The following is a 14,581-nucleotide window of genomic DNA, read 5'->3' as shown; positions in this document are numbered from 1 at the left end:
ATCAAGAATGATCTAACAGGACTACGGACGTAGTCAGTGACGCTCACTCCAGGATGTTCCTCGCCTGAGCGTCAACTGAAGAGGTATCATCAGTATCATTCACCCTTGGCTTGCTAAAACAGAAGTTTTTTTTTTGAAGAAAATACGAAAATCTCAAAACTTCGGGACGGTGCCATATAAGATGGGGTGGTCCAATTTGGCTGAAATTCGGGTTTCATGCATGTGTGCCTTCTATCGGATGGGGAAGTAAAACGTCGGTCCATTTGCGTAAAAGAGGTTTTGGGTGACTCACCACACATAACCTTCGGACGCCTAGAAATCAGCAGAAACTTGCAACAGAGACCAAAAAAGACCCGGGGGTCGTTAAAGTGGGTAGCTTTTTTTTGCTTGTTGCATGTTTAAATAATGCAAACCGCTTCGCAAAATTTAAGCAGAAAAAGTCGATTTCAAATTTGTCCTTCTTTGTATACAGTTGGGGTGAAATGACCCATAAGTATTAGCTTTAATCTAATGTACTTGTAATATCAACCGATCAATTCTTGAACTAAGGCTTGGAACTAGAGAAAAAATAATAAAATTGATAAAATTAAATTATGCAACTTACCTAGATCTTCTTCCTCTGGATCAAACTGACGCTCGACTATTGTTCTCAACAGCTCGGGAACCAACTTCTTCGACTGTGTTTTGTTATCCTTCCGGTAACAGCCACCAAACCATTAATTCATCATCGGAAATTCACATGCAAGTATTTTTTATTTTGCTTTCACACTTTAGTAGATGTTGCTGCCGTTTGCATTTTGCTTCTCCGCACACACTTCCCTTTTCACACTATCGGTTATCTTTATTCTGCGCGCCGCGCACTATCACTGCTATTGCCTGACAATCTGTGTGTATCGCTCAAAATCCGAGCGTGGATATCTTTTTTTTTTTCTTCTTTTCTCACTGCACTACACTCGTTCTTTGTTATGACACACAGAAGCAGAAGCTGGGAGGTTTTCTCTTCTGTTTTTTTTTTTTTCTCGTGTGTTGTATTTTTTTTTCGTCTTGTTTTGCTCTTTCTGCGCTCAATCTAGACACAAACGATCCATCACACACACAAAACACTAAACACTGCTGCTGCTCTTCCGATGCACCACTCTCTCTCAGTGCATGTTGGTTGCATGTGCGCGTGTTTTAACTCTTTTTCGTTTCAGTATCGCACAACGACGACGACGGTATGCAAAGTGATGCACTTTTCTCTCTCGTTTTTTTCTTGTTGCTCTTTTTCTCTCCACATGTATCTCTGTGTGGCGTGTGCACTTTTGCTTGTTTTGGTTCTCTGCTCTCTTGTAGTAGTTACTGTTATTCTTGTGTGTTTTCCTTGCTTCTTGATATCGTTGCTGTTGTTGTGTTGTTTGCGATTCTACTATTACATTAAACAATCTCGTGTTGTTTCGCTAACGGTGGATGCTGCTGCTGGCCTCAAAGGAGGGAGTGGGTGACTGCACTATTGCCCCCTGCTGTTGCTGCTGCTGCCGTCGATTCCGTCGTCCTCACTTGTTTCCTTTATTTGTTTTTGTTCGGTTATTCCAGAGCGTGCGAGCTGGATTGACCTGGATTCCACGTCTACGTCGCCTGGAAGAAACAGGAAGCAAAAAAAAAAAGAGGAAAAATTAATATCGCGGACTAAGAAATGGTGTGAGTTGTCGTCGCCTTGAATTCCTCACGCGACCATAAAACGCAAAACCCGACCCGTGAAAAGAGATCTCTTTGTTGCGCGACGGGGCAATTTTCAGCGATTATATCACACTTCCTCCACTTGAAATCCCTTCTGGGGCGGTGCATTCACTCCCACATCTACCCCCAATCGATGGCCCGCTAATGTCCACCCTGACGCGGTACCTTAAGCAAGCTGCTGTTTTTCTTCAAATTCGGCGGAAAAATGTGTTCACACGCGACGCGAGAAGAAAAAAGGGAAAAACCCCCGCGAGCACGTAATTCCGCTGGTCCGCGCGGCCCGACACGAAGTAATAGAATTTTCCATTTAAATGGTCGGTGGCTCAGTACAGTACTAACCAGCGCTCTACTAGTGTATACTCTCGTATCAATCGTACCCCTCTCTCTCTCTTTCCGTTCTCTGAGTTTGATTATTACCGATGAGAGGGTGGTAGGTACTGGTGAGAGCAGAATCTAGTTGCGAGACTTCTGCTGTTGTAGGTATGTGAAACTAGTTTTGTAGAGTGGAATTCTGTGTGGTGACCGACAGACCAGTGATAACCATTCTTTGCGCGCCTTGGTTGGTCGCTTGACCTGTTGGGTAGGTGTCTAGTACCTATAGCTGAGCCGACTCAGCGCTGCTGAGAGGAGGGACATGTTTGATCCTTGTACACTAATTGCACGCTTGTGGAGTGGGCTTGTGAAGTCACTCAGACGTGGGTTATTAGGTTGCTCAAAATGTCACATTGCGCTGCGTTTGTCGGCCTTTTCTAAGTTAATTGCCAGTTTACCCAAAATGACGGTACCGCAGTCGAGGTACAATAGGTACATTGTGTGCTTACCCGTGATCGTTGACTTGCGCGAGTACACCTTAATCTCCCGTGGCCCGTTATTTCGGCTTTGGTAAGTGTCCTTTAGATCGAGATTCAAAATTCAATGATTAATTAAATATATTCCCTTATCATACTAATGTACCCAACACGTCTGATCAAAATGCGGCTAATATCATCTGATCTGGTTCAAATGAAACAATTCCGCTGTGATACAGGGATGGAACAATCGCAACAAAAAATCTTTTTCGCTTACAAACTTGCTTCAAACGCGAAAGAGAGAGGTGGCGAAACACGCAAAAGAAAATCGCTCCCGCACTTTTCAAAGAAAATCATTCAGACGAAGATTTTTTGTGAATCTCATGATTCACACCTTTCAAATTAATTTATTCTGTTCTGTTTACAAACATTGTTCATCTACGAAAAGTAATAGATCAATTTTCGACTTATGATGTAACACATCTACAAGTCGTCACCGTCGTGCTAACTTGTCGTATGTGCATTTTGGGCCAAATTGAGTTAAGAACGCCATTTTGTGCAGCTCACAATGCCTCACCTTTTGACCTTCACAGATCCCCAAAACTCGATTTCAATCCTGAGATATTTAATAAAAAACAAAAAAAAACTCCGTGCATTTTTGTCACTTTTCATATGAACGAAGTTTCAATCTTGTACTATATTGACACAGCCTGAAAATTGATGTAAGTGTGACAATTGGCCGAAGGGCTTTCAGGTCAGAACGCATTTGACACAGAGACGAGCTCGACTACCGATTTTCAATTATAACTCGGGACTCCGGCAACCGCGTTTTTCTCGGAACGTCAAAAAGCAACGTACGACAAGTTAGCACGACGGCGTCAAAGTGCAGTACCTCGTGAAATCGGCGTTCCATCGAATAATCCGAATGATGATTTTTTGAGTTTCTTTTTACAGGTCTTTCGTACGCGAGAGAGGTGAATCATGTTCCCTTCCGATTTTTTCTCTTGATAAGCGTCAAAAGATTTTCTTTCATTTCAATGCAGATTTATCCACCACAGCCTGTGAAACCATGGCTTTCTACCTAAGGTACTCGCGATTGAGTGTGTAGTAGTGCGGTTGTCAAAATCGATATCTCTGACTCTCTCACTCCACTGACACTGACTTTGTTTATGTTTTGGTTTTCCGGGCACGGTCCATTGTTCGTTTGTTATTGTTTTGGTTTTAGTGGCACGGAGTCATGCACTCACACTAATGCAAATCAGCCTACTTTTCCATACACAAAATATCAGTGCTGAAAGGTGGAACTTTGCAGCACGGTAATGAATTATATCATCTAGGGGAAAACATGTAGTTGGCATATAAGTACTTTGGCATTCAATTGTTTCTATTGTGAGAATTTGCAAATCAGATGGAAAACGGATCAAATCCCGAATCTTGCTAAAAATGTAATGGACACATTCTGCCGTGACGTTACAACGGTTTGATGTTTCTTTTTCAGTTCTTTTTTGCTGTAACTCGAAAATTTCAAAGAAAACGCTTGAATATTTTTACAGATTTTGAAAGTACGTTAAATTTGCCATAAAAATCAACATTGGACTAAGGATTTAACGTTTCGGTTGCTGTTCTACGAGCGAATATGTAGCGTGACGTTACAACGGTGGAGAATGCTGAAATTGATTTTATTTGTATTTTTTTATTTGGCTCAAACTTTGTGGAGGCTTTCCCTATGACCAAATAAGCTATTTGTTTATGTTTTTCTATGGTTTTTGGCGCATTTTAGTTAGGCGGGCCATTCTGCCCCCCTGCCCCTACTAACCAACAGCACCGCCTCTTGGAAACACGCAAATGTATGCCACGTACTGGCCAAACAGATCAAATTTAATGCACTTTTGATCATAATTTCTTATTTGCGAGACCATTTCTCATCATTTTGTTGGCACACACATTCACACGCAAGATGAGAGCTTAACTGCTTAACGAAAGTCGCCATCAATATCATTTCACTTGCGCTAACGTTTTCAAAGCGCTTAAGATATGAAATTGTTTCCAACTACCGGCAACATGTTCTTTTGCACATTAGTTAGTCACTCACTTGAAAAATAATCCCGAAACATGTAAATAATTAGCAAGCGCCATAAAAAAAAAAAACAAACGCGCCAAGTCTTTTGACGACCCATTCCAATCGAAGGCTGAAGAAACCCGAGCGAGAAGCGAAGGCAAAAAAAGAACAAAGGGTGGCCACCAACACCACCAGCAGCGCCTGTTGGAGTGGGCCAGTGATGCCAGGAAACTTCCTCTATAAATGCTACTTTTCATGAGTGTTCGCTTAAAATTTCATCACAATTGGCAGCACTAAGCAGACCTAAAAGATCGCTGGAAGAAAAAAGAACTAAGCTAAAAATAAAAAAAATGGGCGTGGCCCATGGCAATGCATTCTCGTCTGATTAGAATACATTTCAAGCAAAACATTGTAATAGGGCCGAAGCCGAAGTGAAAACAAAGAGTCTATCCTGCTCACGTCAGTTAATGTTTACATTAGGAACGAGCAGGATAGACTCTTTGTTTACACTTCGGCTTCGGCCCTATTACAATGTTTTGCTTGATTTGGGAAATATTTTTCTAAATGCTTGTAAAAGGAACAGAATAACTTTTAGTACAAGTGAAAATAAACAGAAATGTACTAGTAAGCAAGCTAGTAAGATGTGTCGTGAATAGTTGGAGCAAACAAACTTCAAAAATTAAAGTGTAAAACGTTGCACCGCTCAAAACTTTTCTTACCGTCGTGATCGCTAAGTCCCCGTGTGATACCTGTCGTGCTGTTATTTTTGACGACAAATTTTCGGTATCCAGTAGAATAACGTGCACTGCCATTGTTGCTGCCTCCCGAGTTGACCGTATCAGTCCTCGATACCACGCACACTTTGCTTGGTACTCACGCTCGTCTGAGATAGTATGGCTAGCCTGTCGAGGACCCCTCCTGGTGTTGGTCACTTGATCGACGTAAATTCAGCAAATTCAGCAACAAAACGACGAAGAGAGGAGGTAAACAACCAGTCCTGGGAATCCTGGGACAATTCGCTGGAAACCGAAACTGGTCAGACTACAAACTCACTGACGTTGGGAGCGGCGGTTAAAATGCTCATGGGTCAGTTCACCGAAACGAGAGCTATGATTGATGGTCTTCGCAACGACATCAATACTAAAATCGATGCCGTCAAGTCTGACCTGGAGGAAAAGTTGAACGATGTGAAGCTCGATATCAACTCACTGAAGGTGGAGTGCACTACCAAATTCGCTACAAACGATGCTGCATTGAAATCGATAAACGACAGGCTTGGTAGTGTTGCGCAAAACGTTGGCGCACTGGAGTTCCGCAACGAGCTGATCATCAGCGGCATCCCGTTCCAGTCCGGCGAAAATCTGTACGCGTACCTGCAAGCAATCTGTAAGGAGCTTTTACCTTCGACAAGCAACCCTCTGGCCAGCTGTAAACGGATGAAACTGGAGAGCCTGAAGAACGGTGATGAAAGCCTCGTCGTAGTAGAGTTTGCCCTCAAATCAGCCCGAGACGAAGTTTACAGTGCCTACATGCGCAGGTGTGACCTAAAACTGCGACACCTAGGACTAAACTCGGATCGGCGAGTTTACATCAACGAAAACTTGGACACTGCCGCGCGTAAGCTGAAGTCTGCTGCTCTAAGGCTGAAAAAGGCCGGCAAGCTAGCATCCGTCTACACCAGCAAGGGGATAGTCTACGTGAAGCAGGCAGGAGGCACTTCATCTGTAGCCGTTCTCTCCGAAGAAGATCTGAACAAATTTACGTAACTATTGAATCGCCCTTTTATTTTTGAAGTTTGTCTAAATGTTGAATGTAATTCAAATTTTGTAAAATTGTGAAAATTGTAAACCTATCAAATTTTTTAATAGTATATTAGTACAGCCCTCTAAAAATTGTTTTCCTTACTTTACATGATGCCTAACCAACCGAACCAAACCTTCACGAATATTCCTGGAGCGGTTCTGAACGCAGCTTTACTCCCCGGTAAATTGAGCATTTGCCACGGAAACGCCCAGAGCATCTGTGCAAGGAGCTTCGGGAAACTGGACGAAATACGACAAGTTTTGACAGTAGCAAATATCGACGTGGCGTGTTTCACTGAGTCATGGCTGTCAACAAAGAAATCAAACCGCAGCGTCAGCATTGATGGATATTCTCTGATTCGCAACGATAGAGTTTACACGACTGGTGGAGGAATTGCAGTTTACTACTCAAAACGTGTTTCGTGTAGGAACGTTTTCCACACTGAATTGACTGCGGGTTCTGCTGACAGGACGGAAGGTCTGGCGTTGGACCTACACGTTGCAGGACATCGGTTGCTGCTGTTCGTCGTTTACAACCCACCCGGAAATGACTGCTCAAACTTTCTAGAAACTAAACTCGCTGAACTCGCTACTAAATATGAGGACATTCTTCTGATAGGAGACTTTAACACGGACCTGTTGAGGCCTAGCAACAAACGCTCACAATTCGAATCCGTTCTGCGAAATTTCTCAATCTGTCCGGTCAGTGAAGAAGCCACATACTTTCACAACAACGGCTGCTCTCAACTAGACCTGCTGCTCACCACCAGTGCGGAGAAAGTTTTACGTTTTGGACAAGTAAGCTTCCCGGGGCTGTCTCAGCACGACTTGATTTTTGCGTCGCTGGACTTTGATGTAGCAGAACCCCTTACCACTACAACCTACCGTGACTACGTCAACTTTGATGCGCAGAGTCTGAAGGACGCTGTTCTCTGCATTCCGTGGAACAGATTTTACGAGTTTTCCGAACCAGAAGAGTCTGTGGACTTCTTCACGGATCAGCTCAAGACGGTACACGATGCTTACATTCCACTGAGAACCAGGTCAAATCGTAAAAAAGCCAACGCTTGGTTCACAGCGACTGTACAGCGATCCATGCTCGAACGGGATTTGGCGTACAAAGACTGGCAACACGCTACACCTGATTCCAAGGCACAGAAGCGACAACTTTACAACTTTTTGAGAAACAGAGCTAATGCTCTTGTGAAACGTGCTAAGGAGCAACATCTTAACGGCTTTCTGAGCAACACCAACTCGAACACTTTGTGGAAACGAGTACGTAGTCTTGGGATCGGAAAGGAGAAAGCACAGCATGTTTGCGAATTCGATCCTGACCAAATAAATCAAATGTTTCTATCCAACTTCACGGTAAACAGCACCGGCGATGGTTTCTCCAGACGAAGGCTACCCACACCGTTTAACTTCTCGTTTCGACCCGTGCAGTACTGGGAAGTGGTGAATGCCATTTACGACATTGGTTCGAATGCAGCCGGTTTAGACGGGCTACCCATAAACTTCTTGAAAATCGTTCTTCCTTTGGTTTTCCGCCACATCACCCACATGTTTAACATGCTGATCGAAAAATCAGTCTTTCCCACCCGTTGGAAACATGCAAAGATCTTGCCTTTGAAGAAGAAACAAAACCTGAACAACATCACGAACCTACGTCCAATCTCTATTCTGTGTGCGATCTCCAAGGCGTTTGAAAAGCTGCTTGTTCGACAAATGACCCAATTCATCGACGAAAACCGTTTGCTGTCCGAGCACCAAGCAGGTTTCCGGAAAGGCCAAAGCATCAAAACGGCAATACTTCGTGTCCACGACGATCTTAGCTCTACAGTAGACAAAAAAGGAGCTGCTATTCTAGTGCTACTGGATTTCTCGAAGGCGTTCGACACCATCCCCCACGACAAACTCTGTGAAAAACTCCAAAACCAGTTCTTCTTTTCGGACCCCGCTCTGTTGCTGCTCAAGTCGTACCTGATTGACAGAAAACAAACGGTTTTCTGTGGCGATCAATCCTCTAGCTGTGGTGAGGTTACCTCAGGTGTCCCTCAAGGCTCTATTTTCGGACCCTTACTTTTTTGCTGTCATATAAATGACCTCCCAACCGAGCTCAAACACTGTTCCATACAGATGTATGCCGACGATGTTCAACTGTATGCTAAAGGTCTTGGCCCATGCGTACGGGAGCTGTCCAGAATGGTGAACGCCGATCTTCAGCGAGTTTCCGAGTGGTCCCAACGAAATGGTCTTCTCGTAAACCCCACCAAAAGCAAAGCAGTGTTCGTCCGAAGCCAAAATCGGAGAATTGCTGCTCAACCTTTGCAAGACATCGAGATGGATGGCATGCGAATCGAATGGGCTGATAAAGTTATCAATCTGGGTTTCGTGTTCCAAAACGACCTGAAATGGGATGGCCTGGTGGCGCAACAGTGCGGGAAGATATACGCTGGTTTGCGCTCCTTGTACAGCTGTGTGCCAACCGCGCCTGTTTCAACTAAACTAAAGCTGTTCAAGACATTAATCCTGCCCCACTTTTTGTTCGGAGACTCGTTCCTGCTTAATCCAAGCGCAAGCTGCTTCAATCGTCTTCGAGTTGCTCTCAACTGTTGTGTACGCTATGTATACGACCTGAACCGCTACGCCCACGTGAGTCATCTGCAGAAGAACCTGATTGGATGCCCCATACAGAACTTGTACGCGTATCGTTGCTGCGTTTTCCTGAGAAGGCTGATGGCGTCCCAGTTTCCACCTGTACTGTATCAAAAGCTTATCCCGTGCCGAGGTCGCCGTCTGCAGAACCTTGTGATTCCAAGAAACAGCACGCAGACCTACGCAAATTCCCTTTTCGTGAGAGGTGTGGCTTACTGGAATTCATTACCCGTGGCAGTAAAATGTTCGACATCGGAAGTGATCTTTAAGAGAGGCTGCCTTGAATTTTTTAACCAGCTTTAACTTTGCCTGAGGAAACCGCAAAAAGTCAAACCACTGTCGCGCCCGGAGGTCCCGGGGCCCCCCTAACCACAAGCCAAAGGAAGAGTGGAATAGGGACAACCCCCCGGCTCCTCCGGGGTGCCTGGAAGACACGACGCAAACTGGAGAATCCACTGAGGCGCTCGGGAGACCTGGGGCCCCCCTAACCACAAGTTACAGGAATAGTGGAATAGGGAATACCCCCCGGGCTCCCGAGTGCCCCTGGAAGAGGTCGTATAAAGGGGCAAACCCCCTATCCCCTCGGACGAACCCTGGACGACGCTGAGAAATACAACCCATGACGACAACAAGGAAGATGACACGTGCCTGAGGACTAATCCGTCAAGTGAAATCCTAGTTTTGAAATTTTAGTTTTTAATGTAGTTTTTCATTTAGGTTATCAAATTTTATGTAAAGAACCAATGTTACATCGAAAGCAGTAATTTTAAAAGGTGGAAACCTTACACTGCTAGAAATAATAAACAAACAAACAAACAAACAAAAAGTAGCTCTACTCGTTTTTGTACTTGGTTTTAGTAAATTTCAAAGAACATCCCAGATTATCCAGCAACCAGAAGTTCAATCTTCAATGTCTCAATTGCATAGCAAATTTTCTGAACTTTTGAAAAAAAAATTTTTTTAGAAATGGTCACAATTGGTCACTATTTTTAAAAATCGAAAAACTGCAAATATTTCGCTAAAATCGAACTTTCGGTGGCTATATCTTGAAAACGGAGCCCTTTATCAAAAAATCTGTAAAATACTTTTCGATTGAAAATTCAATTTTACATATAAAAAAATTAGGTAATTTTTTTTTGTATGAAATTTACATTTTTTTTCCAAAAATCACTATTTAAAAAAAAATCATAAATCGGCGGCAGATTTTTTGACCATACTTCTCTATGGCTCAAAAGTTGCGGGTTTTGGTCCCCTAAAACATATGAAAAAATCTCGAAAATCAAAAATACTCAGTGTACCTATTTTTTCTGAATAGTCCTCAGCTGTTTAAATATTTACGTACCATTTTTGTATGGACAGCTGCCAAAATTGTATGCAGACTTGTATGGGTGAACCAATGACACAAAATTGCTTATTTGGTCATAGGGAAGACCCCCACAATGTTTGAGCCAAATTAAAAAAAAACACAAAAAATAAAAATGGTCGAAATCGGCCGATTTCGAAGAGAATTGCTCTCCTTCAATATTTTTATAGAAAAGGCTGTGATCCTGCTCTGATAATCATCATAAACTAGACATCTTTTTTATGATTTTTTTTAAATGTTTTTTAACGTAAAATTTACTGCTGAATCGAATGCCATCATTGTTTTTTTAAGTTAAGCTATTTTTTTTTTTTGCAGCCGCTGTACTGCCGTTCTACGCATAGTTGTCCCATGTCATTTTTGGTCGATTCTGACTTTTTGTCATTTTTAGGTTTAGTTTGACGTTTACTTTTCGAAAAACACATAAAATCTAATACGTTGTTCGAAAACTCATTGAAAACAACACCAAGTCTGTTTGTCCCATCGTTGTACTTCTACGCATAATTGTCCCACCAAGTATTTTCTTTCACGAAATTATCAGTTTTACAAAGTATTGTGTCTCGTTCACCTATTGTATAGCAAGAAGATTATAAATAAGAGTGATAAACTGCTAACTGGGATGATTAGCGACTTATGGGGTGAATAGGTCAAACGGGACAATTATGCGTAGAAACACAAAAAAAAGGTCGATAAATTTCAATCGCGTTTTTCTCAAGGGGTTGGAAACTCTTAGAGCTATAATTATTATGTTAACCAGTTTATCAAATTATATGTTAGTATACTTATTATTTCCTTTACATATCGCCAAGTATACTTACCAATATACTGAGAGTATCTTAATATGCTAACAGTTTATTGCTTTTCGGTTAGTATACTAACAAGTATACTGGAATATCGTTAGTATACTCAGTATTCTTAAGTAATATTAGAGTTTCCAGCCTTGGTTTTTCTCAGTTGCACTTTTTTGAACATGGGACAATTATGCGTAGAACGGCAGTGTACATTTCGTAACTTTACAACGCATACTTTTGCTTGCGTTGTAACGTCACGGAAATTCTCAATGCTGTTTTTTTGCGAAAAATTTACCAATTTCGATGTACTCAGTTGCATTCGACTGGAAATTCATCCTATTTTCAGGATGATCATCAGCTTGGGAGAAATGGTTCCTGACTATCAAATATATTTCAATATTTCGGTTTATTGCAATTTAAACTTCACTTGAGCCAAATGTGGAGTTTATACAGTTTGTAAAAGTTGGTTTTACAAGCCTTAAACTATACAGAATCCAATCACAACATCTATTTCTGTAATTTCTGTAATTTCGGAATACACATGTGCTTGCCAGATATTCAAACTTTTGGACTTATTAGAAAGTTTTTTTGATTACTTATCCAGCGATAGGTTATCAAAATTTGTTAGAAGTTTTCGATAGATATGCATAAAAGGGGTCTACGAGCATTTTATGAAAATTTTATTTTCAGAGCAAGATTTAACCCTTACTTCAGTTAAGAAGGCAAAATTACTTTAAAAATTATCACAACATCTGATAGATTGGCACTGATTCTGCAAACTTCAAGTTTATTTTTTCAGTTCACTTATTTGACATCTATGAAGCGGTCTGGTCGGTCTCCCGCTGTTCGATGTGTAATCAAGAAATTTTCAAGCTGGCTCAAAATAAAAATATCATTACAGACTTACGATTCCGCACCGCCTCTGGCAGCGGGAAAAAGGTGATAATTTTTCGTTCTCTACTGTGTGTTGTAAATTTTGCTCGAAGCGATTTTCTTAGCATTTTATAAGCGATTTATTTTGAATGACTTGTTTTTTTTTTTTTTTGGTAGACATATGTATTAGCTAAAAACCTTTCAGGCTGAAGATTTTTTGTTTGTTTGATTGTATACAAATTTTGGAAAATATTTTAAACTTTAAATCTGTAATGAGGAATTATTTCGGAAGACCAGGCCACCAGCTTTAATAAACCTGTGTACTTGCGTGAATCTCCAAAAGTAAGACTGTACGTGTACATGCGTATGTGTGTGTTTGTGTGTGTAATCAGCACTTGCTGTTCGAAGACGTAACAACGATTCAGAGAACCACCACGGAACACGGATTCTACGCTGTGTGGCCAGCATAAACTACTCCTCCAACAGGGCAATGTTTAAATGTGTGAATGCATGTGTGTGTGTGTATGCGCGTAAAATGGGACGGAACAAAACCGTACTCACCGAGCTTACTCCGGAATCTGGACCCACTAAACTTTCCGGGAACCGTTCCGAGTGGTGTAGTCCGAACCTTCGACGGCAACGGATCAATTCCGATTCCCCGCACACAACCTGAAGAACCTGCTGACCGCACTCTTTTCAGCGCTAAACTTTTCCACGACTCGACTCGTATTTTTTTTTTTTTTCACTCCGCGACGTCGTTCGACTTTTTTTTTGTTCCAGAGTCACGCAGTACCAAAGGGCCACGTTTTGCGCCGTCCGCGGGGCCTCTTCCGGGCTCGCTTACCGGGCCGCAACGGGTACTCGCGGGGGCCACCGACTTTGAGACCGCGGGCGCACACAATTTGCACAATTTTTAAGTATTTCGTTTCCCTATATTTTTCGGATCAAAAATTTTCTACACTGCCACTGCTCTTTCTTCTTGTTCCTCTCCTCTTCTGTGTGTGTCAGCTCAGCAGCGACAGCGAGCGAGCGAATGTCGACCAATAGCCAAGGTGATTGTAGCCAAAACAGGTGGAAATGGGGAAAAGATTTGACGTATCGTGGTGTATAGCTGTCAAAATTGGTCGACATAGCAAAAACGTGTACAGTACAAACTCGCTAGAACGACAGTTAAATCTGGACTCTTTTTATTAGGTCCTATTCAACCGATGGAGTTTTGTCTTCAACGGCATATATATTTTTATTTTATAAAGGAATATGTATCAAATAAACAATCAATCAATCCAAAAATTTAAATTTAAACATTTAATGTAAACATTGAGTGTATCCATTTCAACCCATTTATTAATGTCCGGAGTAAGCAGCTTTTTATTTGTTTCAATCAAACCATCCACATTAACGACCCCCAGGTCTCTATTGCACTCTGCTCGAACCTAGGAGTCCGAAGGCTCGAATGGGGAGGGCATCCAAACCTCCTTCTACTCCAAGGAACCTTCCACCCCAGGGTTCGAACCGACGACCTTTTGATTGCGAGTCCAACCTCCACCAGCGATTCCACCGAAGCAGGCTTGTTTTGGTGTGTTGTTTGTACTTATTGCGGTGTAAGCACATCGGAAGGAACCGGTCAAGAAAAATTTCAAATGGGCTGCAGCGACAGCGAAAGCAAGCCAGATAGGGTGAAGAAAAGCCCCAAGAAAACGCTCCCTCTCCTTTATTCTGCTGTTCGTAAAGCTGTTTCTTGACCCCTTTCCTTCCGATCTCCATACTAGCCTTATAGCAGGGAGACAACTCCCACACCTGGAATGACTTAACGGCCTAAAAACAACTAAGGCCGGGACCGACGTTTTAGTTTCCCATCCGATGGAAGGTTTGAGCAGATGGGAATCGAACCCATGATCATCCGCTTACTAAGCGGACAGCGTAACCATTCGGCTAAGTCTGCTGCCTCATTTGTTTATAGGACCTTATTAAAAAAAGTCTGGAGTTTTTTTTAAGGTTCAATAAACCAAAAAAAAAATAGCTTTTTGGGTGTCAAATTGTCAGATCAGAATCACTCATTTTCAAAATTGGATTTATTCGCTAGAAAAAATCTGGCAAAAACCCAAAACAAAGCTTTTCACCAAAAAAAATCCTTTCCTTTATAGCGCGCAACGATTCGTGACTTGGTCAATCGCTTGACACAGAGATACGAATACTTCGTGAATTTCTTTGCCTAATCCGTCCGTCGACCACAGTCACAAAGGAATCGAGAAATTAAAAGTGCAACATGGAGTTAAACTTTCTGTGCAGTTGCTGTGAAGCATAACATGGCTTTTCAAAAAGTTTAACTCCATGTTACCGGCTCACATATCTCTTTTTAATTTCTCGATAAGTTCAGAGAGGAGAGAATCTATTTAACAAAATAGTTTGCCATACATTTGTATTTGGCGTGGTGGAGATTGCTGTCCAATGCTCGGTCCAATGTGTCTTTGATGTTGATGAACAAAATTGCAACATATTTTTAGCAGTTTCGCGTCGCTTTCAATGTGTGCTCCCGA

At 42.1% G+C, this 14,581-nt stretch overlaps 1 protein-coding gene across 5 annotated transcripts in view; it reads right to left on the bottom strand.

The window, feature by feature from the left end:
• The window catches only part of LOC120426679 (serine-rich adhesin for platelets), a 28,411-nt gene extending 15,353 nt beyond the window's left edge, over positions 1–13,058 (bottom strand). For 3 of the 5 annotated variants that reach the window (XR_005606733.2, XR_005606735.2, XM_039591454.2), the window contains exons 1-2: positions 12,606–13,058; positions 605–1,614 (exon numbers count right to left, since the gene is read on the bottom strand). The gene's annotated coding sequence lies outside the window, so the exon portion shown is untranslated. Of the gene's footprint in view, positions 1–604; positions 1,615–1,881; positions 2,043–12,605 lie in introns of those variants that run through there. The other 2 variants (XM_039591452.2, XM_039591453.2) reach the window with 2 other exon arrangements.
• Positions 13,059–14,581: the final 1,523 nt, after the last annotated feature.

Source organism: Culex pipiens, chromosome 1, assembly GCF_016801865.2.
Source record: "Culex pipiens pallens isolate TS chromosome 1, TS_CPP_V2, whole genome shotgun sequence".
In the NCBI taxonomy this organism is placed as follows: Eukaryota; Metazoa; Arthropoda; class Insecta; order Diptera; family Culicidae; genus Culex; species Culex pipiens.
This window is presented reverse-complemented; position numbering and strand designations above follow the sequence as displayed.